At 42.9% G+C, this 26,774-nt stretch overlaps 1 protein-coding gene across 2 annotated transcripts in view; it reads right to left on the bottom strand.

The window, feature by feature from the left end:
- The window catches only part of tsnare1 (T-SNARE Domain Containing 1), a 776,868-nt gene that overhangs the window by 742,051 nt on the left and 8,043 nt on the right, over positions 1-26,774 (bottom strand). The window contains exon 2 of one of the 2 annotated variants that reach the window (XM_055633879.1): positions 14,109-14,428. The exons of the other annotated variant lie outside the window; for it this stretch is intronic. The gene's annotated coding sequence lies outside the window, so the exon portion shown is untranslated. The remainder of the gene's footprint in view (positions 1-14,108; positions 14,429-26,774) is intronic. 2 annotated transcript variants of the gene reach the window in all.

Here is a 26,774-nt window from a genome sequence, read left to right as displayed (position 1 = left end):
CAAAAGAAATTGTAGGAACTACAACTCTGCCAATATTCCAATTATTAATTATTTCAGCATTGTTTACTTTATATCAGAGAATTATAATTTTTTTTATAACAATAGGGATTTCTGGAAAGCAGATTTCTGGGGTTAGGTTAAACTCAGGTGGTACAGTGGCAAAGTGGTAAAGTTACTGCCTTACAACGCCAGAGACCCAAGTTTGATGGGTGCTGTCTGAACAGAGTTAGTACGTTCTCACTGTAACTGCGTGGGATTTCTCTGGGTGCGCTATTTCCTCCCACATTCCAAAGATGTGCAGGTTCGTAGATTAACTGGCTTCTGTAAAAAATTGCCCCTTGTGTGTAGGATGCTTAAGTGGGATAAAATAGAACTGGTATGCAGGTGGTTGTTGGTCAGTGTGGATTGCAGACTGTGTGGACCGAGGGGCCTGTTTCCACGCTATGACTAGAAAAAACTCTCAATAAGAATGAGTGAAAGGGCATGAGAATGCCGAAACCCAGTTCCATTTAATCACTGCATGCGATTGAGGTTGTGGGGCGGAGATACATCAATTTCTGGCATGCTGTTTGAATAATCAACTTTACTGTCAAAAGGAGTATTTGACTCTATGCACTAATATAACATTCAACATTCTAGCCTTCAGTCTCTACCACTGTGCCTTACTTGGTATCACTTTTGCCTCTGGGACCAAGAGTCAGTCAATCAGAAGATTTGGTTCATGTGAACTGCATGAAACAGCTTGATATTCCCTATATAGGAATTGAACAGATTAGGCTTGTATTCACTGGAGTTTAGAAGGATGAGGGGATATCTTATAAAAACATATAAAATTATAAAAGGACTGGACAAGATGCAGGAAAAATGTCCCCAATGTTGGGTGAGTCCAGAACCGGGGCCACAGTCTTAGAATAAAGGGGAGGTCATTTAAGACTGAGGTGAGAAAAACTTTTTCACCCAGAGAGTTGTGAATTTATGGAATTCTCTGCCACAGAGGGCAGTGGAGGCCAAGTCACTGGATGGATTTAAGAGAGAGTTGGATAGAGCTCTAGGGGCTAGTGCAGTCAAGGGATACGGGGAGAAGGCTGGCATGGGTTATTGATAGGGGATGATCAGCCATGATCACAATGAATGGCGGTGCTGGCTTGAAAGGCCGAATGGCCTCCTCCTGCACCTATTTTTTACTTTTCTATGAGAACACACTGCACTGATGGAGGTGCTGTTGTTTGACAGCAAAATCAGCTAAATCAATGCAAAGTTCCTGCCTTACAGCTACAGCTAGTATTAATGGTAGTAGTGGATGGCACAGTGCCGCAGCGGTAATGCTGCTCCCTTACAGCGCAAGCGACCCGGGTTCGATCGTGACCTCAGGTGCTGTCTGTACGGTGTTTGTACATTCTTCCTGTGACTGTATGGGATTCCTCCAGGTGTTTCCAGTTTCCTTCCACATTCCAAAGATGTGTGAAAAAATCGGTGGGAACAGGCGGAGGATGATGGCTGACTTTAGTGGAGCGTCACAACGGCTGGGAAGGCAGATGAAGGCTGCAGCAGAAAAGGGCCCCCGGTCATCTTGGACTCCATGCCACTGGATCCTGACCCAGATCTGTCAAGGTGGCTGTCTGTGCACTAGTCTCCCCACGTTAAATAAAGTCACGCACCGGCCTCCTCCCAAAAGAGGACAGTCATACTCATTTCGAGTGACCGCCGATGAGGACGATGATGGGTGATCGTTGGTCGACATGGTTTCGATAGGTCGAAAGGCCTGTTTCCTTTCCTCTGATCTCTAAAGTAAACTATTAGAATATTTTTCGGTACTTCCCTATTAGGACTCAAAGCAGGTCAGTATAATGTACCTGGATAAAAAGAATGAAAATCAGATTATCTGTTTTTAAAGTTTGGTTGAGGCATAACATTTCCTTATGTCCCGGGAATCTTTTAGGTAAAAACTGAAAATTCTGGAAATACTCAGTAGGTTCAGAAGTAGAGAAATAAAGATAACATTTCAGGTTGACCGTGTTTCATCAGAACTGGAATAGAAAGAAAATGAGCGAGTTTTAAGCTACTAACAGGGAAAGGATGGGGAGAAGGAAGGGAATGTCTGGGGTAGGCTCCGGATCAAGATTGTACAATTGAAATAAATGCTCTTGGCGTTGTTGAAGGGCATGTAACAAATCATCAGCATATCATCATATCATATCATATATATTTGTTAAATGTCTGATCTTGTACGTATGTAGGTGTGAGTATATGTGGTTGTCTTAACAGCTTCGCAAAAACATTACGTGGTAACAAATACATTTTAACATATTCCGATTTACATTTTTCCCCTCGAGGCCAAGATCACCTTCACTGAAGATTTTATGCTTTATTTCTCGACATTCTCAATTCATTACCAATTAAAAGTCTAAAAAAGTCAAAAGACCGAAATTAAAATGACCAGTTTCAACTGATGACGTCACAATGGCTCTGCTGGCAGTGATCAGCCTCACTGAAGATTTCATCCTATATCTGACACGTTATTCACAATTACAGCTTTAAAAATGCCAACTTTCACAAGATTTTTACATATTCCGACTCACATTTTTCCCCTCGAGGCAGAGATTGCCTTCAATGAACATTTTATGCTTTATGTCTTGATTTGTTGCTGGTTAAAGTAAAAAAAAAATCGAATTAAAAACGACCAGCTTCAACTGATGACGCATGTGTTCAAGGACAAGCTTTTCCAGTAAGTAAAACTCCTACGCATGCCTGCAACCCCCGCACATGCGTGGAATTTATTAAGTCGTTAAAGGCACATTACACATATCATAACATCCCCTCTTTTTTCCAAAAGAGAAAAACGTACAGCTGTACAATGTATATAGGGTACACAAAAATGCTGGAGAAACTCAGCAGGTGCAGCAGCATCTATGGAGCTAAGGAAATAGGCAACATTTCAGGCCGAAAAGAAGGGTTTCGGCCCAAAATGTTTTAAACTCAGTCTTTTGATTTTTTTAAACTTTAATCAGCAATAAATCAAGACATAAAGCATAAAATTTTCAGTGAAGGCGATCTCTGCCTCGAGGGGAAAAATGTGAATAAAAATATGTAAAAATCTTGAGAAAGTTGGCATTTTTAAAGCTGTAATCGTGAATAACGTGTCAGATATAGGATGAAATCTTCAGTGAGGCTGATTACTGCCAGCAGAGCCATTGTGACTTTTTTACTTTTTGACTTTGTGTACCTTTGATTTTCCAGTAATGGCAGTCCCTTCTTAAACACTGTACAATGTATATATCAGTCCAAGTGAGAAAAGAACACTTTTTCGAAAGTAACTTTTCCTTTGCTTCTTGTTATCTTATTTACATAAACTTGGTTATCATACTTGCAACCCTACACAGACATAACACTTGATAAGAACTAAACCAATGGGTCACATAGTCTCCGAAATACTTAGGCGGTCTCACAGCTTGACCTGAGTGGGTTCTCACTGTTTCATTTATGTCAATGTCCTTCTTTTTGTCAGTTCGTTCAGCAGCTGTTTGCTTTTCAGTAGGCGCTGGCTGCTGTTTCAACGCCTGTGTCACGTTAGTTGTGGTCGGTGTAGTAGATTCACCCGTCTTTGAAGGTCTGGCCGAGTTTCGGGTGTTGACGTGCGACTAGCTCGTCTGGTGGATTTTTGCAGGTCTTGCGGAGATGTATGCGATTGCGACGGTATAAGCCAGATGAGCTCTGAACCACATATGAACGCTCGTCAAGCTGGCGAGAAACAATGGCTTTCTCCAAACTCTTCTTTCCTTGTACGAGGGGTTGCATTCGCACTGTGTTGCCTCATAAAATGTGGAAAGGTCTTTAGCTGACTTATTGTAATTGTCAGCTTGCTGCTGAATGCGCATGCGTTCATGTGTGCATGCTCGTACACAACTCTGTTCAAGTTGTCTCGCTGTCGTCAGTAGAAGTGTACGCTTGCAACGATTCATGAAGCACTGAGCGGGACTTGTGCTCAGCCCTTGCGAAGGCGTATTACGATGATCCGTAATCGCTGAGGCTGCAAATGCTGTGTTACAAATTAGGGGATTTTTATATATAGAAAACAGAGACCATGGAAAACTACAGCACAGAAACAGGCCCTTCAGCCCACAATGTCTACGCCAAACATAATGCCATATCTGTAACTGACCTATAACCCACTGTATCCTTTGACTGCCTTCCTCAATGCATCTTCAATAATTTTGTTGACACCTGCAAATTTACTAGCCAACCCGTCTACAAGTTGTTTGCACAGATCCATGTAGAACACTGGGCTCAGACCTCCAGCCAGAATAACACCCTCCCACCAGTACCCTCTATCTTCTATGGAAAAGCCTCTTCTGAATCAAAAGTACTGAGTCACTATGGTCCTATGCATCTTAATCTACTGGATTAATCTACCACAAGGAACCTTGTCAAATGCTCAAATGCAGAAGTTTTTCATCTTCCACCTTCCAGACACCACCTCTTCTTATGCTGCCAGACAACTGGATTCTGGAGTGGTTTATTCTTCTGTTGTTGTACCAAGTAGCAGGAAAACATGAACGTGACAGGAAGACAACTGAGCCATTATATGGAGACACAAGGAACTGCAGATGCTAGTTTACAAAAAAAAAACAAAGTGCTGGTGTAACGCAGTTGGTGAGGCAGCATCGTCTGTTGTATCTTGAATGTCAACGATACTCATGAAAGATCCCTAAAAAATTTACAAGACCTTGGTTCATGATGAAATACATTACCTGCTGCCCCAATGGGAGATTACAATGCTGAGAGAAGGACAAAGAAGTTAGTGGGATTTTTTACATGTCACACTGGAATTCATGACCAAAGTGGCCATAATAATTGTAGGAAGGAACTGCAGCTGGTTTTAACCGAAGATAGACACATAAACTTTGAGTAACTCAGCAGTACAGGCAGAATCTCTGGAGAGAAGGAACGGGTGACTTTTTGGGTTGAGACAGAGAGTCAGGGGAGAGGATGACACAGAGATAAGGCATGAAAACGAGACATCAAAAGAGATCCAAAATTCCTTCTCTCCAGAGATGCAGCCTGTCCAGCTTAGTTACTCCAGCTTTTTGTGTCTATCTTTGGCCATAATAATTGATGCATCTAGAGCTTTTGTATAGTTTTTAACATAGAAATATCCAAGGTATTTCACAGGTGAATTCAGAACACATCCAAAGCCAAGCATTGTGAGATGGAGACACAATAAAGCGGTACCAGGGCAGGCAAAAAGTAATTTTGTCAGAAAGATGTGTTTAATTGAATTACTTATAATGGAAGAGAGAAAGGGAGAGGTTCGGGGAAGCAATTCCAGGTCTCCTGACTGAAAATGTTCCTTCCATATCTGCGGATCCAGTTTAAGAGTTATAGAATGGCTCACCGTCTTTCAGCACTTTTATTACATCAATAGAAGTGCTCAAGATTGTGCATCAATAAAAATGTACCATATAGTATTCTTCCATGGTGTTGTCTTGACACTTCAAAAAAGCAATTGCATATAACATAATAGGCAGAAATGAATGTATTTGATCACAAACCATAGTCTCAATTGTCAGAGAAATTCCCTTCAAGGTTCAGGATCATCAATGACAGATAAACTTAACTGGATATTTATGGACTAATAAAAATTTCCTCATCACCTGCTCAATCATTCCATCTAAAAGCACAGGGATGTGCGACACTGCTGCAAACCACCCAAACAAGTAAAATACACATGAATTGATCAGCTCCAATTTTTTTCCAAATAAATCCAATATCTGAAGTACTTACAAGAAAATGCAACTTTTATGCCACTACCATCGTGTTTCTTCGCAAACAAACATTATTTTCCACAGATACTCTCTTAAATACTATTTGGTTCAGATTGCTAAATTATGTTGCTGGAAACCTGCTTCAGTGGTTCAGTGGTACTTTATTTTAATCATCATAGTGGCTTCTGATGCCACTCCACTGAAATCAGTCTGAGGGCAAATTAAACTGATGTGGCCAGAATTACAAGTTCCACAGAAACAACATGCAGAGGGAAGTGGCAAGTCAAGAGTGTTTCATTGGCATATGTCTCGACAACAAAATAATATAATGCTTACTAGCAGCTGCATTGCAGGCCTGTAAATGCAAAATACACTAATAATATGTGATAAACAAAAAAAAGTAATAACCACAAAATCATGAGGGGAATTGATAGGGTAAATACACACTTTTACCCAGGTTGGGGAATCAGAAGACAAAGGGTTAAGGTAAGAGAAGCAAGATTTATTGGAAACAACAAGAGCAGATTTTTCACTCAGGTAGGTGGAATGAGCAATAACAGGAGGAAGTTGAGCTGGTACAGTAACATTTAAAAGACGCTGGGAAAGTATATGGAGAGGAAAGGTTTAGAGGTATATGGAACAAATGTAAGCAAATGGGATTAGCTTGGATGGGAGTTGTTGGTCGGCATTGACGGTTTAAGTCAAAGGGCCTGTTTCCATGCTGTATGATCTATGACAATACTAGTGCAAACAATCTTTAGTCCATTGTGCAACCAAAAAGAGTCCATGAAAGTTCATAGTTGAGGTTAATGTTGTGTAATGATTAAGACACTGAAGGTGGTTGGAAAGAAGGTATTCTTGAACCCGGTGGTTATGATTTTTAGACTCAGAAATGCAATGCAGCAAGATGCAGACCGAACAAAAGTTGCTCTGGTTTCCTCCCACATCCTAAAGATACGTGGGTTGGTTGGTTAATTGGACACAGTAAATTGGCCCAGTGTGTGGGTGAGTGGTAGAATGTGGTGGGCATTGTGGAAAAGATGTGAACGCAAAAATGTTATTAATGGGGGATTAGTGTAAACAGGTGGATGATTTGTTCATGCTGACTGAGTGAGCCAATGGCCCTGTTTCTGTCTGGTATCTCTCCCCGACTCAACTGATCAGGTGCACTGTGGGGTGGTGGTGATTTTCCTCATCAAATATCCGCTCTTTACAAGCCATGGCTCCCAGATTTTGAAAAGTGGTCATGTTTTCAAAGCTATTGCCAATAACCTTGACTGAGGGACGGAGTCACTATACAAAAGGGGTCAGCTGGTGGTGGACGTTTGTTTTAGAAATGTTGACTACAAAATCTGACATCTCATATACTTCTGTAAATGGGTCAATAGCAACTTAAAGCTCAGCCTCCAAATCTGTGCAAGCATATACATTGTTTCCATTCTGCAGCTGGACTGGTGCGGCTGGGGCAACTGTGGTTCTGGATTCCAGGTGATTTAGGTATTGGGTCAGAGCTATACAGCAAAGAAACAGGCCCTTCAGCGCAACTCATCCATGAAGACCAAGTCACATTTACCGGTGTTAGACACAAAGTGCTGGATTAACTCAGTGGGTCAGGCAGCATCTCTGGCGAAAAAGGATGGCTGACGTCCACCTGTGCCTGGGCCGTTTGCATCCATAACTTTCCTTTCCACAAGTGACTTTTAAATGTCCCACCACATTTCCATTGGTAGCTCATTCCATACACACACCATGCACAAGTTGAATAATTCGCACTTAGTCCTGTAGATATGCTCCACTCCAGCAGGAAGCTCCTTGGTGATGAGATGCAACATTATACTGAGAGAATTGTTTTTTTTAATGGGCAATAAAATGGATAATTTGGATCTGGGTGAAAGGAGCTCTTTAACCACAGGCAGTCAAGGAAGATTGGTGACGGCCACACCTGTGATAGATCAGTAGTACTACATGTCAAATTGGTCTCCTTTCGGGAAGCTGGTCACAATTACAGTATGAGGTCCACCCTCATAACCTTCTCCTCCCACATGTCAATGGCGAGGTTGCAAACTTGTGATCAAAATTTCTCACCACCCAGTTTTAAAAGTTTAGCAGTGTTACTGACTGTTCCTGAGGCTTTCTTTGAACAATGGAGAGACAAAGAATTGAAAATGCTGGTTTACAAAAGAAAAGGCACTGTGCTGGTGTAACTCAGCGGGTCAGGCAGCATCTCTGGAGAACATGAATAGGTGACATTTTGGGTCGGGACTCCTCTTCAGGCCTGACCCACAAAATGACTCCAACACTTTAGGCCTTCTTTGAACAATAGTCTCTTTCACACTATCCTCACTCTCTTCCCTCGACCCCAGTATCACTATTACCTTTTATTTATGCAATTCCTTTTCAAAGGTTGTTTTTAAATCAGGTAAAGAGCTCCAAAGCAAAATCACATTGCATAAATATGAAATTCCATCATGTTGACACTAATTTTTTTATCATTCATTTTTAATTGTATCATGTTATCAAATCTTCCATCAGTGAAAACAGATTTTCCATCCTTACATCTGCTCCAACATTTTATTCAGAGTTTAGTTATGTTTCGTCAAATTGCTTTGTTAACCAAATGTAATTGTTTGTCAAATTAAAACAATTATGCACAAAATGTTTTTTCTTCTCGCACACCTTTTAAAATTGCACCAACATGCTTCATTTCTCTTTTATTAAAACAACAAAATAGATCACCTCTTATTTCAGTGTTTTGAATATTTTACCTGCTTATTCTGTCAGCTAGTTTATATATTCTGAGTTCATCTCCACCAAGTTTTAGAACTTCAACAAAGATACCATCTGCTTCGATGTCCTAGTTTATTAATTGCCATGCAAGGTCCTTCCCTTTGGTGTAGGAGATGTTGTAATGCACTGACTGATAAGGTGGTGTTACAAACTCAAATGTGCTTTCTACAGGATACTAGATATATATTCAAAACCATTGCAGTGTTTTGGATAACTCTGAAAAGGGATTTGTGTTGCAAAGTTTGAATGGGCTGTTCTTCACAGAAGTTAGCAGGGACAGGGACTAGAATAATGAGGATGAGCGATAAGTTGTGAAAGAAATTCCCTATATTAAATGGTTTGTGGAAGGTTCAACTGATGTTACGGAGGCAAAAATGATAGAAGAACTGAAGCTCTGCTTAAGGCTAACAAAATCATTCAAAACAGCCTGTTAACATTTCAAGATAGCTTAACAAATTACGATAATGATAAGTTCCAATTTATCTACAGCAAAATAATACAAGCCTGTGGGAAATTATTTTCAAGATACTTTCTAGCCATTTGGAATGGTTTACTTATAACCCTATCCTACTGTACGAGTTCATTCAAGAGCTCTCCCAAGTTTAAAAAAAATCAAACTCGTGGTAAGCACGCTGAATGTATGAAGCGGGTACGTCGGAGCTCGGGGACATCGTAGCGGCTCGTAACATGTTGAAAAACGTCCACGAGAGCCCCGTGTACCTACGAGCGGCCATTACCGTAAATCTCCGAGTTCGAATCAGGGCAAACTCGGGAGACCTCTTGAATGAACTCGTAAAGTGGGACAGGGCTTTAACACACCCAATAATATTTTTCAGCAAGATATTTTTTGATTATTTTTCAAAGAATTACCACATAAGTGACCTACTGGCATCTCAAAAAGAATTAATGTTCTAAAAACGTGAGCAGTAGGTACTCAGAGATGAAAGAAAATATATCGAATCAATAAGCTATTTTCCAACCTCTAAAAGAAAACATGTTTTTGAAGTTCAATGCAACCTATGGTGGAAGGACAACAAGCAGGGCAAAAATCTAAGTGTTTGATATACTTACTTAAATTTGAGGCCATGGCAGATTAGAGATTTGAATACCTATTTATACTCTGAATTTTAGTGTTTGAAAATGTTAAACTGGTCTCTAAGCTGGGTATTTTAGGTAATGTAACTTCAACAATAAAATAAGTAACAAAAGCAAATCGCAATCATCAAAGTAGGGCAACTGCAAGTTTCAAAATCAAAAACAATAGTCTATTCTGCCATGATGGAAACAAAGATCTTCAACATTAGATCTAAATGAGCAAAGATGATTGCCTGCCAGCTCAAAGATGTTGCTCATTGGGAAAAAGCCTGTTCTAAACTTTGATATTCTGTCGAATTGTTCCCTAAGGCTGCAAAGATGCCTGGTTGAGATATGTAATTAATAAATCTTCTGTGACACCCTCAGTAATTTTCTGGCAATTTGTCCCACAACTCACAAATATTCAAAATATTTCTGAGCATTGTTTGCAGCGATGTGCAGTAAGTCAGGTCCAATATCATCATCCAGCTTGTTTCTTGCTTCCGTCTCCACTTTGGAAGCAGTTGTATCTTCATCTGTGGTGGTCTTGGTAATTGCAATAACAACCAAAGCATCCTTTGTGATCATCATGTGACTTTTGAAGTGTGTGTCGCAACGAATGATGACAAGAGATAGGGAAAAGTGGTTTTGAGAACTTTCTGTTATTTTCAATGGCTGCATGTAGTTCCACTTGCTTTCAATAAAGCGAACTTCACAGACACAATTTGTAAATAGCAACAGGTCGGCAATTCTGGCATAGGAACACGCAGAGTGACATTTCATCAAATATCATAACAGTATTGCACAATCGTGGTGCAGATAACCATCGTTTTTAAACGTAGGAAAGGAGGTAAAATACTTCCCGTGATGCAATCCATTCCTTCCTCACAATGAATCTGTCCATCGTCCTTAAATGAGCTGCTCTGTGACATTCCTTTCGAAATGGAATAAATCTAATCAAGTACAAAATCATCGACAATTTTATAATCCATAACTAGCTATGATTTTTTTCCCTACTAAAAAATTTAAAGTTTGAGTTGGGCTAGGCCAGAAATCAAAGATTGTAAAGGTATAGTCCCTGCAAAATGGAAGATTAGTCAATCATGGAAGCGAAGGGTTGGGCTGAGGGTCAGCTTTACTCATGTCATGGAGATATGGTATTAATATTCAATAGAGGAAGGATAATTTCTAGTGTGACAGAGAGTGGGAAGATGGGAAAATAGGCTGAATTGAGTGAACCAGACATGGAAAGGGGTGTAACACAAAATGCTGGAGTAACCCAGCGGGACAGGCAGCATCTCTGGATGGAAGGAATGGGTAACGTTTCGGGTTGAGACCATTCTTCTGAAAACCTTCTATCCACAGATGCTGCATGTCCCGCTCAGTTAATCCAGCATTTTGGGTCTATCTTTGGTGTAAACCAGCATCTGCAGTTCCTTCCTACACGTGGAATTAAATGTCATGAGATTGAATAATGGGGTTCATGGGGTTGCAAATCAGGCAAAGGTCACAGGCTCAAAGCAGGGCTCGAAATTAACGATTGCCTGGTTGCCAATGGCCACCTAAAGTCCTGCCGGGTAACCTAAAAGCTGTGTCATTTTTCCCGGCTTGGTCCGCCTCTCTATCTCTCTCCGTGTCACTCTCCGTCTCCGCCCGCCATCCGTGTCCGGGCAGCCGAGTCTCCGCTCTCCGGCCACTACTCATCAGCCAGCACGGCCAGCCGCCTTGCACATGCGCACTGCCACGGCCAGCACATCATCGGCCGCCCTGCACATGCGCACTGCCACGACCACTGGTAGGCACCGAGCGCTTTCTCCCTCCCTTTGCATTGTGGGAGATCTGGCCGCCATTGCTGTCCGGTCGCCACCTCGCCGCGACCGCTGAAACCCAACACAGAATCACTCCCTGGAGCTGGCATAACTCCCTGGAGTAACTCTTGCTTATTGGATTCCTGGCCCTCCAAAAATATTCCAAATGGAATTTAAACTGGAGGTGGTGGGGGGTGGACTTAAGCAAAAAGGGTTTCTCGGGGTAAAAACAGCTATCCTAAATTTAGTTGCGTCTGGTTGGGTAACTATGGTAGGGGTGAAGACTATTCCATGCTTTAATTGTGCGGGGGAACTCCATAGAGCAGCCAGCATCACTGGATAGAAGAAATTGGGTGACGTTTTGGGTAGAGATCCTTCTTTAGATTCACTCTGGTTTTCGTGTTTTTAGTTTAATTTAAAGATACAGAGCGGAAACAGGCCTTTCGGCCCACTGAGTCCACGCCGACCACCGACCAAACATTATCCCACACATTAGCGACGTAAGTCAAGAGTGTTTATTCTCTCACGTCCCAGTTAGAACAATGAAATCCTTACTTGCAGCAGCACAACAGAATATGTAAACATAGTACTCGGTAAACAATGTTATAAATGAGAAAACAAAACAGTGTATATTTATATATGAATATATAATTATATAAATGTGAGAGTGTAAGTGTGTATAAAATATATAGACCCACACACACACACAATTTCCCTCCTGGGATCAATAAAGTTCTATTGTATAGTATTGTGCGTGTAGGAAGGAACTGCTGGTTTAAACTGAACATAGACACAAAAAGCTGGAGTAACATAACAGGTCAGACAGAATCTCTGGACAAAAGGAAAACTTTTTGGGTTGGGTTGGTTCCTGTACACCTTTGGAATGTGGAAGGAAACAAGAGCACCTGGAGAAAACCCATGTGATCAAAAGGAAAAGGAGCAAACCCCATACAGACAGCACCCATATTCAGGATCAATGCCTGGTCTCTAGCACTTTTAGGCAGCAACTTTATGTCCAATGTACTGCTCATCGTCTTGAACTGAATTAAAACATACAGTAGCTGTAAAGGTGGACATAGCTTGGCTTAGAGATTTAAGACTGAAAATGGAGTTTATTTTTTTTAGTAACTAAAGTTATCAACGTATAATTTTTTGTATGTTAGAAAACAAAATATCGTGGCACAGCTGGTAGACTTGCTGCCTCACACGTCAGAGATATGTGTTCGATCCTGTCTTCGGGCACTGTCTGTGTTAAATTTGCACATTCTCCCTGCAAGCTTGTGGGTTTCCTCCCACATCCCAAAGACGCATTGGCTTTGTAGGTTAACTTGTCTCTGTAAAATTGCCCCTAATGTGCAGGGAGTGGGTGAGAAAAGTGGGATAACAGAACTTGTGTGAATGGATGGTAGACAAAAAAGCTGGAGAAAATCAGGGGGTGAGGCAGCATCTATGGGGCAAAGGGATAGGCGACGTTTCGGGTCGAGACCCTTCTTCAGACTGATGTCAGGGAGGGGTGGGAAAAAGAAAGGAAGACGTGGAGCCAGTAGGCTGTGGGAGAGCTGGGAATGGGAGGGGAAGGAGGGAGAAAGCAAGGACTACCTGAAATTGTAGAAGCCATATTCATACCGCCGGGGTGTAAACTACTCAAGCGAAATATGAGGTGCTGTTCCTCCAATTTACGGTGGGCCTCACTCTGGCCATGGAGGAGGCCCTGGACAGAAAGGTCGGATTCGGAATGGGAGGGTGGAGTTGAAGTGCTGAGCCACCGGGAGATCAGGTTGGTTATTGCGAACTAATTGGAGATGTTGTGCAAAGCGATCGCCAAGCCTGTGCTTGGTCTCACTGAGGTTGATCATACGCTGAATAATTCAACCACATTTTTGTTTGGAAGTTTAAAGAAATAATAGAAATTGCAATCATTGCAACGTGTAAAAAGAGTTGAGATACTGTATTGTAAATTTGCTGCATGTCATTGTGATATATATCATGTCTTGATTGGTGAATATGTTTAGTTTGTGACTTTATTTGATGCAGAAATAATATGTGAATGCTTCATTGAACATAATTCCGGCTGGTAACTACGCACTTCGTTCGAGCACATTATCGCATGCGTCATGCAAGCCGTCTTAAATGACCACCTAAACTGTTATTTGGCAACCTAAAAGGCTGCCTAGGTTGCCCGGCTAGCAACAGACAAAGAGAGTCCTGCTTAGAGGGTGAGGGTGAGGGTGAGGGAGGATCTCGGTATGTAGATTATCTGAGTGGGGACACTGGAAGGACTTTCTTTGTACCAGACTATAGGACATTCTGCAGTTTCCAAATAATTAGCATAGAAGCAGTCCTACTAGTGGGGTTAAGGCTTGCTCTGACATGTGACCTACAATGTTTAAGGACCACAGACACATGGATTAACACCTGAGAAGATATGTGCAGGTATGCATTGCGCACATTGTGCGGTACTCTATGTTCCCTGGCTTCTTTGTGCAGTAAAACATGAAATATACGGAAAACCAGCTATGATAATATAAAAGTGCAGACTTAATTCAACTCACACTAACTCCCTAATTTTTTCTTCGTATGATGCAATTTTAATGATAAGTAAATATATTTTGAACAAAACTAAAACAATTTTCCCTGACAATATTTTATTTTATGCAAGCGCTCTTGAATTCCTTACTGTCCATTCCTTCCCATTGCCAGCTCCATCTCTCAATATGTGCTTCTTGATAACATTCATCACTTTAGCTGGCACAACCCTAGGGCTATTAGTGTTGTTGCCATATAGCTGCAGCAATCCTGGTTCGAATCAGATGTCAAGTGCTGTCTGGGTGGAGCTTGCTTGTTCTCCCTCTTATTGTGCAGTTTTCCTTCGGGTCCTCCAATGTCCTCCCTCAGAATGAAGATGTGTCAATGTGTTGGAGAAACAAGAGACTGCAGATGTTGGAATCTTGATCAACTTCTTGATCAAAAAACAAAGCTCAGCAGGTCAGGTAGCATCTGTGGAGGGAAATGGACAGACGAAGTTTCAGGTTGGGCCCCTTCTTCAGACTTCAGTGCTAGTATGTATAAATGGTAGGTTCAAAATGTAGGTGGGTGGTGGAGGAATCAGAGGAGAATTAATGAGCATGCGAGACAGAATAGATTGCAGGGAAATGAAAGGGGGAAATGGAACTGATGGGATTCTCTGAAAGGCAGCACACCCAATAGCAACCTCCTTCAACATCGCAAGCACATATCAGCTATGAAATGTGAGAAAGTTCCTCTTGCTTCTGTACTATCCCAATTTATAACATTCTACAAATTTCACCAGATTCGCCATGCCCCTTGATTTAGTATCATCAGCATATTTTGAAATCATTATTCTTACATCCACGACAATATCATTGATTAAAATGGATAATGAAGCCAGAATGACAGGCCACACATCATGCAATTCTCAACAAGACACATTCATCTTGACTTCTAATATTTAATAATTTCTCTACTCTTGTGGCTAACATTCAAATGCAATGCCTCTTCAATTTCAATAGTACACTTGGACGTTAAGAGTACAGGAAAATTAAGCACTGGTAAAGGCCGAGTATTGTGCACTTTGACCTTTAGCCACATTCAACTGCTATCATTATAAATATTAGCACTCAACAATTCCCATCTTCACACATATAGCATTCATCTCTCATGACTATTATTGATTTTTAATTTAGAGATGCAGCGTGGAAACAGGCCCTTCGGTCCACCGAGTCTTTGCCGACCAGCGATCCTTGCACATTAACACTATTTTAAACACACATGGGACAATTTACATTTTTATCAAGCCAATTAACCTACAAACTTACGCATCTTTGGAGATATGCTGTCATCCATCTTATACATGAGAATGTACAAAGCATGATTAGTAACTTTGAAGATGTCACACTAAAATAGGTGAAATCATAAACAGAGAAGATGGTTAACAAGAATTACAGCAGGGTCTTGATCAGCTAGTTATGTGGGCTGAGGAATGGCTAATGGAGTTTAATGCAGATAGGTGTGAGGTGTTGCATTTTGGGAAATCAAATCAGGCCATGTGAATGGTCGTCCCTGGGAGAGTTGAGGAGCAGAGGGATTTAGGAGAACAAGTACATAATTCCCTGAATCAGGCACTGCGGGGAGATCAGGTGGAGTTTGGCATGGTGGTATTCATTATTCTGGGAATTGATGTCCAGGCTGGTTACAGTTGTACAAGACATTGGTGAGGTCACACTTGGGGTATTGTGCCCAGTTTTGGTCATCCTGCTGCAGAAAATATGTCTTTAAGCTGGAAAGAATGCAAAGAAGATTTATGAGGATGTTGCCAGGACTCAGCACTTGAGCTTTAATGAAAGATTGGGCAGACTCGGAGTTTATTTTATGTACTTTCTCTTTTCCTAACTGAACACCATTCAGATAATAATCTGTCTTCCTGTTCTTGCCACCAAAGTGTATAACCTCACACTTATCCACATTGCAATGCATCTGCCCACTCACCCAACCTGTCCAAGTCACCCTGCATACTCATAGCATTCTCCTCACAATTCACACTGCCACCCAGCTTCGTGTCATCAGTAAATTTGCTAATGTTACTTTTAATCCCTTCATCTAAATCATTAATGTATATTGTAAATAGCTGCAGTATATTATAAATAACACCGAGCCTTCGATACCCCACTCGTCACTGCCTGCCATTCTAAAAGGGACTTGTTAATCCCTACCCTTTGTTTCCTGTCTGCCAACCAATTTTCTGTCCATGTCAGTAACCTACCCCAATATTATTTGCACTAATTTGGCCCACTAATCTCCTATGTGGGACCTTATCAAAGGCTTTCTGAAAGTCCAGGTACACTGCATCCACTGGCTCGCCTCTGTCCTAGTTACATCCTCAAATATTTCCAGAAGATTAGTCAAGCATGATTTCCCTTTCGTAAATCCATGCTGACTTGGACCGATTCTGTTAATGCTATCCAATTGTGCTGCTATTTCATCTTTTATAATTGACTCCAGCACCTTCCCCACCACTGATGTCAGGCTAACTGGCCTATAATTCCCTGTTTTCTCTCACCCTCCTTTTTTTCCTCTTCACATACATATAGAAGCTTTTACTATCCTTTTTATTCTTGGCTAGCTTACCTTCGTACCTCATCTTTTCTCCCCGTATTGCCTTTTTAACAATCTTCTGTTGCTCTTCAAAAGATTCCGAATCCTCTGGCTCCACGCTCATCTTTGCTATGTTATAATGTACTTCTCTTTTATTTTTATACTGTCCCCGACTTCCCTTGTCAGCACAATCGCCTCTTACTCCCCTTAGAATCTTTCTTCCTCTTTGGAATGAACTGATCCTGCACCTTCCTTCTGTATTATTCCCAGAAATACCTGCCATTGTTTTCAACTGTTATCCCTGCTATGGTCTCTTTCCAGTCTACTTTGGCCAGCTCCTCCCTCATACCTCCATTGTCCCCTTTGCTCAACTGTAATACTGACACTTGTCCCTTCTCCCTCTCAAATTGTCTATTAAAACTTATCATATATAATAATAATATAATAATAATAATAATAATAATAATAATAATAATAATAATAATAATAATACATTTTATTTGCGGGCGCCTTTCAAAGTCTCAAGGACACCTTACAGAAATTAACAAGAGAGAAAAAACATATAAAATAAATAATAAGGACATCACCAATACACAAATTAAAGACATAAATCGCTCCAAAGGCAAAAAATCAAAAACACAATGTGAAGAGAGAGCAGCGGCAACTAAACAGCGCCAACGTACACTCTCCCTTCCGACAGCCATCTTGGACACAGACTAACATATTCACTTACACAGAATAAATCATCCCCCCACAATGGTTACCACTGTGGGGGAAGGCACAATGTCCAGTCCCCATCCCCAGTTCTCCAAAAGTCAGGCCTATTGAGGCCTCCGCTATTGCCTCTACGGAGGCCCGATGTTCCTGGCCGTTCTGGCCGGGTGCTGTTGCCCCAGCGTCGGGAGAGTCCTTTCAGCAGCTGGGCCACCTGGAACGGCTGCTTCCTAACTGGGGACCGCGGCTTCCGAAGCCGACAAAGCCGCGCCGGTTTGGAGCTCCCAGGCTCCCGATGTTAGAGTCGGCGCCGCCCGCTCTGCTCCGCAGGCCCGCAGCCCGGAGGTGTTGATGTCAGCGGTCACAGCTCACCAGAGCTCCAGCGCGGCGACCCAGGCAAGGCATCGCCGGCTCCGCTCCGCGATAGCGGTCCAGCGCTGTGCCGCCACAGAAGCCGAGGTGCTGGGCGGTCCCCGACAGGAAACGGCGTTCCACGCCCGCTGGTAGGCCACGAGGACGGGTCGACGGGGCAGCCCGGAGAAAAAGCTGCCTCACCGACCAGGTAGGGACCTAGAAATATTGTTACCCCCTACCCCTCACCTTAAAAAGTCTATTTCTCCCACAAACAATGCACAGGACTCACTAAAACTGCAAAAAAAAAGAATTAAATGGACGGCTGCTGATTAGCAGCCGTTCCCCAAGATGGCTCCTCCTCCTCATTATTATGGTCACTACCTCCTAATGGCTCCTTTACCTTGTGTTCCCTTATCAAATCCAGTTCATTATACAACACTAAATCCAGAATTGCCTTCTCCCTGGTAGGATCCAGTGCAGCTACTCTAAGAATCCATCTCACTTCACAACTCCCTTTCTTGGGGTCCAGTACCAACGTGACTTTCCCAATCTACCTGCATGTTCAAATCTTCCATAACCACCGTAGCATTACCTTTGCTACATGTCAATTTTAACTCTTGATTCAACATGCACCCTATATCCAGGCTACTGTTTGGGGGCCTGCAGATAACTCCCATTAGGCTCTTTTTACCCTTACGATTCCACAGTTCTATCCATGCGCCGTCGAGTATGGCTGCCCTGCCAGCAGCTGTTAGACCTTTCACCCTTTTTAAATTTTTAGTGAGTTAAAAGTGTTTGTTTTGGAGGTCTTATAGTTTTTTTATGTGGTGGATGGGGGGAGTGGAAGGGGGAAACTTTATTTCCTAGTCCCTACCTGGTCGGAGGTGGCTTCCCTCCGAGCTGCTTCTTCGCCCCCTCCTCGCGGCCTACCATCGGACTAGAGCGGCGTTTCCTGTCGGGACCAGCGGGAACCCCAGCTTCAGCGGTGGCACAGCACTGAAACACCATCGTGGAGCGGGAATTGGGAACCGTTGTGGGGGGATGTTTTTATGTTTCACAGAAATATCCTGAACTCAGATTTTAAAACGATGCAGTGACCTAATGTTGAAGGCATTTACAGAATAGAATTACTACTGGAATTCCTTCTATAAAAGACTTGGCTGCAATTGTCACACTTAGTCTCCCAGACTAAATTTCCTTCACCTTTAGACACCATCCTCGATCCAGCAATGTTAAAGTTCTCTGAAAACTTGTCAGATTAGTCCTTAATCATCTAATTCCAAGAGAGCATAGCCTATTTGCCAATATCTGATCATAATGCAGCCTAATGTGTTCAAATAAGTCTCACAGCTCACGGCTGCCTTAGGCCTTTGGTATTGTTTTAAATGTTCAGAAACTGGTCCAGTGGACATAATCTTTAATAAAAATTAGCTGAAGATTTTAACAACTTAAGATACCTTGAAATTATAGCAGATAACTTACTTTATTTTAATTAAACCACAAAGTGTTAGAGTAAGTCAGCGGGTCAGCAGTGTCTGTGGAGGAAATGGATAAGTGGCATTTCTGGTCCGGTCGGGACCTGTCTTCATAATAATTAATTTAATTATGTTTCCAGCATTTGCAGTTCCTTGTGTCTGCTTTAATGTACATAATTAATTAAACCAGTTATTTTTCCTTAGCTTTCCTCACAGTAGAGTCATAGACATTCATGGATAAGGCCGAGGGGACAAATGTACTCTGGTCTGGTTCATCAAATTGGTTAAAGAGTTCACATGCACCAGCATCTCACCTCTAATCCTCTCGGACCTTATCATTTGTAAAGAATGAACAGTTGGAACATGGACTGCAGAATGTCAGTATTCTTCACGAAACTGCCAGCTGCTGGTAAACTTGGTCGAGGCAAAACATCCTTGTTAGTCTCGGTTCGTATATCTACTCACACTATTCCAAAATTTGGGATAACCGAGGCATCACCTAGTTGGAGAATATTTCCAGCCCTTTATATTCTAGTCCTTGAGATATCAAGTCCAGTATTCCAGAAAACCTGTTGGTTATTTTCTCCACTTAGTAAAACTATTTCAACAATATATGACCATGGACTGTTCCAAATCTCCATGGACTTCTCATTGTTGCTTTTCAGCCTTCTAAACTTCATAATTCACTTCTGTTCTTTGGTCCACCACAAGTTACCTTTCATTTGCCCAGATCAAAACCCAGATCATTAACTACTTCTCCCTATATAATAAAGTCGGATTTTTTTCTCACGGTTTTAGATATTATGTTCCAAGAAACCATCCCATAATCCCTTTGAAAATTCTTTGAAAGTTGACTACCTTTCGTAAATCTATCATTTTGCTTTTGCAACATTTTTCTATTGACCTTTCTATTTATGTACATCGCTATGCATTGCTATTGTCATTATTCACAAATACAATTCCACAAGAGTATTGCATTCTTTGTTGTTCAGTATATATAACCAAATTGTTTCTACTGTTTCTTCACCTTTTGAGTATAAAAGTTGTGAGGTCATGTTACAGTTATATAAGATGTTGGTGAGGCTGCATTTAGAATATTGTGTTCAGTTCTGGGCACCATGTTACAGAAAAGATGTTGTCAAGTTGGAAAGGGTAAAGATTTACAAGGATTTTGCCAGGACTCGAGGGTATGAGCTGTAGGGAGAGGTTGAGTAGACAAGGACTCTATTCCTTGGAGAGCAGGAGGATGAGGGGTGATCTTATAGAAGTGCATAAAATTATGAGAGGAAGAGGTCGTGTAGGCATTCAAAGTCTCTCGCAGGGTTCGAAATTAGCGGTTGCCCGGGTGCCATTGACCACTCAAAGTGCAGCCGGGCAACCTAAATGCTGACTCATTTTGCCCGGCTTAGCAATCAAATACTGGTTTATACCGATAGACACAAAAAAACTGGAGTAACTCCGCGGGTCAGGCAGCATCTCTGAAGAATAGGAACATGACGTTTCGTGTCGGCGGCGACGGCTGTCTTTGATTGTGGGGCAAAGATACCAGGTGCGTGGTGGCGAAGGATCGCTGCGAATGATGGGCACCGAACATCGGCAACAGCGGCCGCGCCAATGGCTCCATCGCCTCCTCCTCCCACACCCTGCCCGGCGGAAGGAACCTCCCTCTCTCCCTTCTCCCGGCCTCGGCGTGCGAGAGGGGTTGTGAAAGCGCCGTTGGCGGATTTGTAGGCAGCGGTCCCCCCATCCTTCCGTACTGACCTACAATTCAACACCAGACATCTCCCCTCACAATTTTACATACTCCAACCAACACGTACTAATTCACCTGCCTCAATCCTTCCATTCCGCACCGATTGCCTTCTCAAACCTCTCACTGCCATCTATCCACCCCGCACTAATTCACACACGCCCTGATCCTATTGTGCTTCATGGTCTTCAGAGCGAACATTGGCTATGTTTGATAACGGAATGCAATCAAATGTGTTTTAATTCCCAATGTTATTATTTGTTTTGACACCTTTAAACATATTACCAAAAGAACATTTACTGCAGTTATGTCCTTTGGCCATCTCTTGTCAGTTAGTGTAATGTTTAACCTGTCAGATAGGTATTGACGGTTTTAACAGCTATTATCATAAAATGCCTTTAGAAATTTCCTTGCAACCTGTATATTTCGTTATGGATAAATTATGGGGGAAGCCAGAGTGTTTCTGTGCCAATAGCAATAATGACCCATGCTGTGGCCATGTCATGGTAATTTTCAGTCCTTCACAGAAAACATGCTTCATCAATTGCAATGTATAAAAAGAGTTGAGATATTGTATTGTAATTTTGCTGCATGTCATTGCGGTATATATAATATCTTGATTGATGAATATGTTTAGTTTGTGACTTTATTTGAAGCAGAAATAATATGTGAATGTAGACAAAAGTGCTGGAGAAACTCAGCGGATGCGGCAGCATCTATGGAGCGAAGGAAATGGGCAACGTTTCAGGCCGAAACCCTTCTTCAGACTGCTGGGTTTCGGCCTGAAACGTTGCCTATTTCCTTCGCTCCATAGATGCTGCTGCACCTGCTGAGTTTCTCCAGCACTTTTGTCTACCTTCGATTTTCCAGCATCTGCAGTTCCTTCTTGAACATAATATGTGAATGCTCCTGGTGGGAGACCGCTTTTCAGGGCTCTCGCAACGGCGACTTCTCCCGCCCGAGTTGCGAGGTCGAAGAGCTCCTGGAGCGGGGCCTACATCACTGCCCCGCGCGGCTTGGAATGGCCGCAGGACTCTGCGAGCGCACACCGGGGGCTCTAACACCAAGACCCGGTGTGCGACTTCGCACCACCCGGCGTGGCTTTAATGACCGCGGGACAATCGCCATCGCCAGCCGGGGGCTTTGACTTTGACTCTGACATGGGAGGGGGGGAGTGCAGTGGAGAGATAAGTTTATTTGGCCTTCCATCACAGCGATGTGATGGATGTTTATGTAAATTATGTTGTGTCTTGGGTCTATGTGTTTGTAATGTATGGCTGCAGAAACGGCATTTCGTTTGGACCTCAAGGGGTCCAAATGACAATTAAATGTATCTTGTATCTTCATTGAGCATAATTCCAACTGGTAACTATGCACTTCGTCCAAGCACATTATCACACACTTCATGCAAACCGCCTTAAATGACCACCTAAACTTTCATTTGGCAACGTAAAAAGCTGCCATGGTTGCCCGGCTGGCAACAGGGAAAAAAAGTTAAGCGAGAGCCCTGTCTTGCCCAGCGTAGGGGAACCGACAACCAGAGGACATAGGGTTAAGGTGAAGAGGGAAAGATTTAATTGGAATCAGAGGGGTCTTTTTTCACACAAAGGGTGGTGTGTGTAAGGAACAAGCTGACAGAGGAAGTAGTTGTGGCAGGTACTATTGCAATGTTTAAGAAACAATTAGGCAAGTACATGGATAGGACAGGTTTAGAGTGTAGATGCAGACAGGTGGGACTAGTGTAGATGGGACACGTTGATTGGTGTGGGCAGGTTGGGCCTAAGGGCCTGTTTCCATGCTGTATGACTCTATGACCCCTCCTAATATATTATACTGGACAGATCTTCGAACAAAGCCTCTACTTTAACAAAAATCAGGTAAGACTCTGCATGCTTTCGCCAAACAACTTGGGCTCACAGACCCATGGAGATTTACATTCCCCACGACTAAATTATTCTCATTTTTTTCCCACATGCACCGTACCTATACCCGTATAGACTTCTTTCTCTTAGATAACAAACTGCTCTCCAAAATCAAATCCAGTGAGTATCATAGCATCGTAATATCAGATCACGCTGCAACCTCCCTCAATCTCCACTTTCGTAAATGAACTAACCCCTTTAAACAGTGGAGGTTCAACTCCTCATTATTAGCAGAGGCTCACTACATGCAATTCTTGCACTCCCAAATCACCTTATATTTTGAGCTGAATGACTTGCCGACATAGAAAGAGGTATACTCTGGGATGCTTCAAAAGCCTATATTAGGGGCCAACTTATCTCTTTTGTCTCCAACCTGAAAAGAACCGAGACGTCCCAAACGGCAGACCTGTTACAAAAAATAAAGGACATTGATGACAAATATGCATCTGACCCAGACCCTAACCTTTATAGAGAACGCCTTAGGTTACAAACAGACTTTGACCTCACGTCTACTAATAAAGCTAAGCTACGACTGCTTAAATCTAGGCAACACTTTTTTGAATCTGGGGATAAAGCTGGGAAGCTTTTGGCCCATCAGGCCAGAACCGAGGCGACTTCACGGCTAATTCCAGCCATTAGATCCAGCTTAGGGGAGATTCATACTGATCCTCTTAGAATTAATGAAGCATTTGCTAAATTCTACGCTGAACTATACGTTTCCGATTGTCCTCCCACTGCAGATGACATGCTCAGTAGTATGACGTTTCCCCGAATTGACGATGAAGCCACGAGAGACTTGGGTGGTCCCATAACTGTTGCTGAGGTCCAAGCAGCCATCACATCGCTGCAAAGCGGAAAGTCGCCCGGCCCTGACGGCTTCACTGTAGAATATTACAAAGCTTTCTCTGCTCTCCTCGCACCAGTCCTGAGAGATATGTACAATGAGGCGTTTTTACATCGTCGCCTACCGCCCACCTTGTCGTGGGCTACTATCTCCCTAATTCTTAAAAAGGAGAAAGATCCCCTGCTTTGTGGTAGCTATAGACCAATCTCACTCCTGAACGTGGACCTCAAAAACCTCTCTAAAGCCCTTGCGCTCCGTCTTCAACGAGTGATGCCCTCTATTATCTTGTTAGACCAAACAGGGTTCATACCAGGCCGACAGTCTTCCCACAATACTAGGCGTCTCCTTAACATCATCCATTCACCGAGTAGTGAGACCCCGGAGATAGTGGTCTCCCTCGACACCGAAAAAGCTTTCGACAGGGTCGAGTGGAGGTACCTATATGAGGCGATGGACAGGTTTGGCCTCGGTAACAGTTTTATTCTTTGGGTTAGTCTATTATACTCGTCCCCGGTGGCCTCAGTACAAACAAACGACACACTGTCGCCCCACTTCCCCCTTCAGAGAGGTACCAGGCAGGGTTGCCCGTTATCACCACTTCTGTTTGCTGTCGCGATAGAACCCTTGGCGGTCTGGTTACGCTCAGAGAAGGGCTTTAAAGGTATTACTCGGTTCGACACAACTCATAATGTCTCATTGTATGCAGATGACCTGCTCCTGTACATCTCGAACCCAGTCAGCTCTCTCCCTGTGATTACGAATATTTTAGAACGGTTTGGCGCGTATTCTGGTCATAAACTTAACTAGCAAAAGAGTGAGCTATTACCGATTAACATTGGCTAAGCAGCTCCCTCGCTCTTTAACCTCATTCAAATGGGCAGAGGACGGGTTTCGCTACCTCGGCGTCTTTATCACAACACCTATATCTGATATGTTCCGCACAAATTTTCTGCTTCTGATTGAGAAAGCTGAAAGAGATTTTGACCGCTGGTCAGTTTTACCGCTATCCCTCATGGGCTGGATAAATCTGGTCAAGATGATCGTCCTACCCAAATTCCTGTATCTTTTCCAGCACGTCCCTATACTTATCACTAAATCTTTTTTTGATAAATTAGAAAGGACTATATCTAAATTTTTATGGGGTAGCAAACCGGCCAGAATTCGAAAGACGGTACAACAGTTTCCTAAGAGTGACGGCGGTTTGGCACTTCCTGACTTTAGGCGATACTATTGGGCAGCTAACTTGCAAAAACGGTATTGGATAAATGATGATTGCGACCACCTACCGACCTGGGTACACATGGAAAAGGCGAGTTCACATCTCCCGTTGCGGTCTGTCCTATGTTCCCAACTCCCCGTTCCTATAACATCTGTGGGTGCAGGCCCAATTGTGTCCCTCTCGCTCAAGATATGGAGTCAACTCAGGAAAAACTTTGGTTTACAAGGCCCTTCCATCTTGACTCCACTGCTTAAAAACCACATCTTTAAACCTTCAAGTACAGACCACGCATTCAAAACCTGGCATAGCAACGGTATCAGTAGTATTAAAAACCTATACGAGGATGGCATATTTTCGTCTTTTGCGGAGCTCTTGTCCAACTATAGCCTCCCAAACTCCCACCTTTTTCTTTTTTTCCAGATTAGGGATTTTGTGAAGAAGACATTCCCCCATTTCCCAAATCGCCCCCCGAAACCCTGACCGATACCATCTTAGCTCCAGATCCTAACCGGAACAAATGCATCTCTGTTTTGTATAACTTGTTAGGGTTGGTTATATTGAAACCACATACCTCATTAAAAGCTGTGTGGGAGGGCGAGCTGAATACGAAACTAACAGACCAGCAATGGGACTCTGGCTTGGATTTGATCCATTCTTCCTCCATATGTGCCCATCATGGCCTAATCCAATGCAAAGTCCTTCACAAAGTCCACTACACAAATGCAAGATTATCTAGAATTTACCCCGCTGTTAGGGACACCTGCAACAGATGTAATCAATCTCCTGCCAACCATAGCCATATGTTTTGGTCTTGCCGTAAGCTAGCAGCCTTTTAGAGGAGTGCTTTCGACTTGATAAGCAGAGCCTACGGCCAGACTATTCCTCCAACCCCACTGTCAGCCATTTTCGGTACCCCTCCCAACACCAACCTCTCTGTTGCGGTGAAACGGGTTCTAGCTTTTACAACCTTGTTAGCCCGGAGACTGGTCTTGCTTAACTGGAGGCTCACCAGTCCCCCGACACACACCCGCTGGATTAAGGAGATGCTTTACAATTTAAAGCTTGAAAAACGTAGGTTCTCTCTCAAAGGCTCTACCAAGACATTCCTAGATACATGGAACCCTGTCTTGGAAATTGTTAACTCTCTCAACTTGTCCCCGGACTCGGAAGAGGACTGAGTGCTCTCCACCGTTGTTCTGCTCTACTGCAGCTGCTCTCCCCTTAACCCCCCCACACTTATTTATTTAATTGCTTACTTATTTACTGTTATTAGTGACCCCTTTTTTTTTTAGTACTTTTTGTTTCGTTTATCTTACCATATTTGTGTGGATGTGTATGTATGTGAGTGTTGTTTGTCCCCGTTTGGTTCCGACCTGATTCGGGTGGGTTGAAGGTGGGTAAGGGTAAGGGCTTTGAGGGTCGCTTACATACTGTTGCACAATTATGCCTTGACTGTCACTGTCAGTTATCATTGTATGTATGCAAATTTGCTCATACATTTTAAACAATTTTCTTAGCAAGTAATAATAAAACATGTTTCATGGTATTCAGTTATGACAGAAACTGGTATATATTCTATTAGTTTGATCATACCAAAGATAGACACAAAAAACTGCAGTATCTCCGCGGGTCCGGCAGCATCTCTGGAGAAAAAGTACGTGACGTTTTGTGTCGGCGACGGTTGTGGGAAAGATGCTAAGTGTGGAGTGACGGAGGGTCGGAGCGAATGACGGGCCCCGCACAGCAGCAGCGGCTCCATCTCCTCCTTCTCCCGCACCCCGCCCGGCCTGATAACGGCCGCTGCTTGCCAACGGCCGCTGCTTGCCAACGGCGCTTTCAAAACAAACCCTTGGAGGAGGAAGGTGTCGGTCAGTGGCGGAAGAAGGGGGGGGGACTGAGGATAGAGTGCGGTGATTGGAGGAGGGAGACGTGCCAAAACACTCTCAGCAGACC

The sequence above is a fragment of the Leucoraja erinacea genome, chromosome 4, assembly GCF_028641065.1.
Source record: "Leucoraja erinacea ecotype New England chromosome 4, Leri_hhj_1, whole genome shotgun sequence".
NCBI lineage: Eukaryota > Metazoa > Chordata > Chondrichthyes > Rajiformes > Rajidae > Leucoraja > Leucoraja erinaceus.
This window is presented reverse-complemented; position numbering and strand designations above follow the sequence as displayed.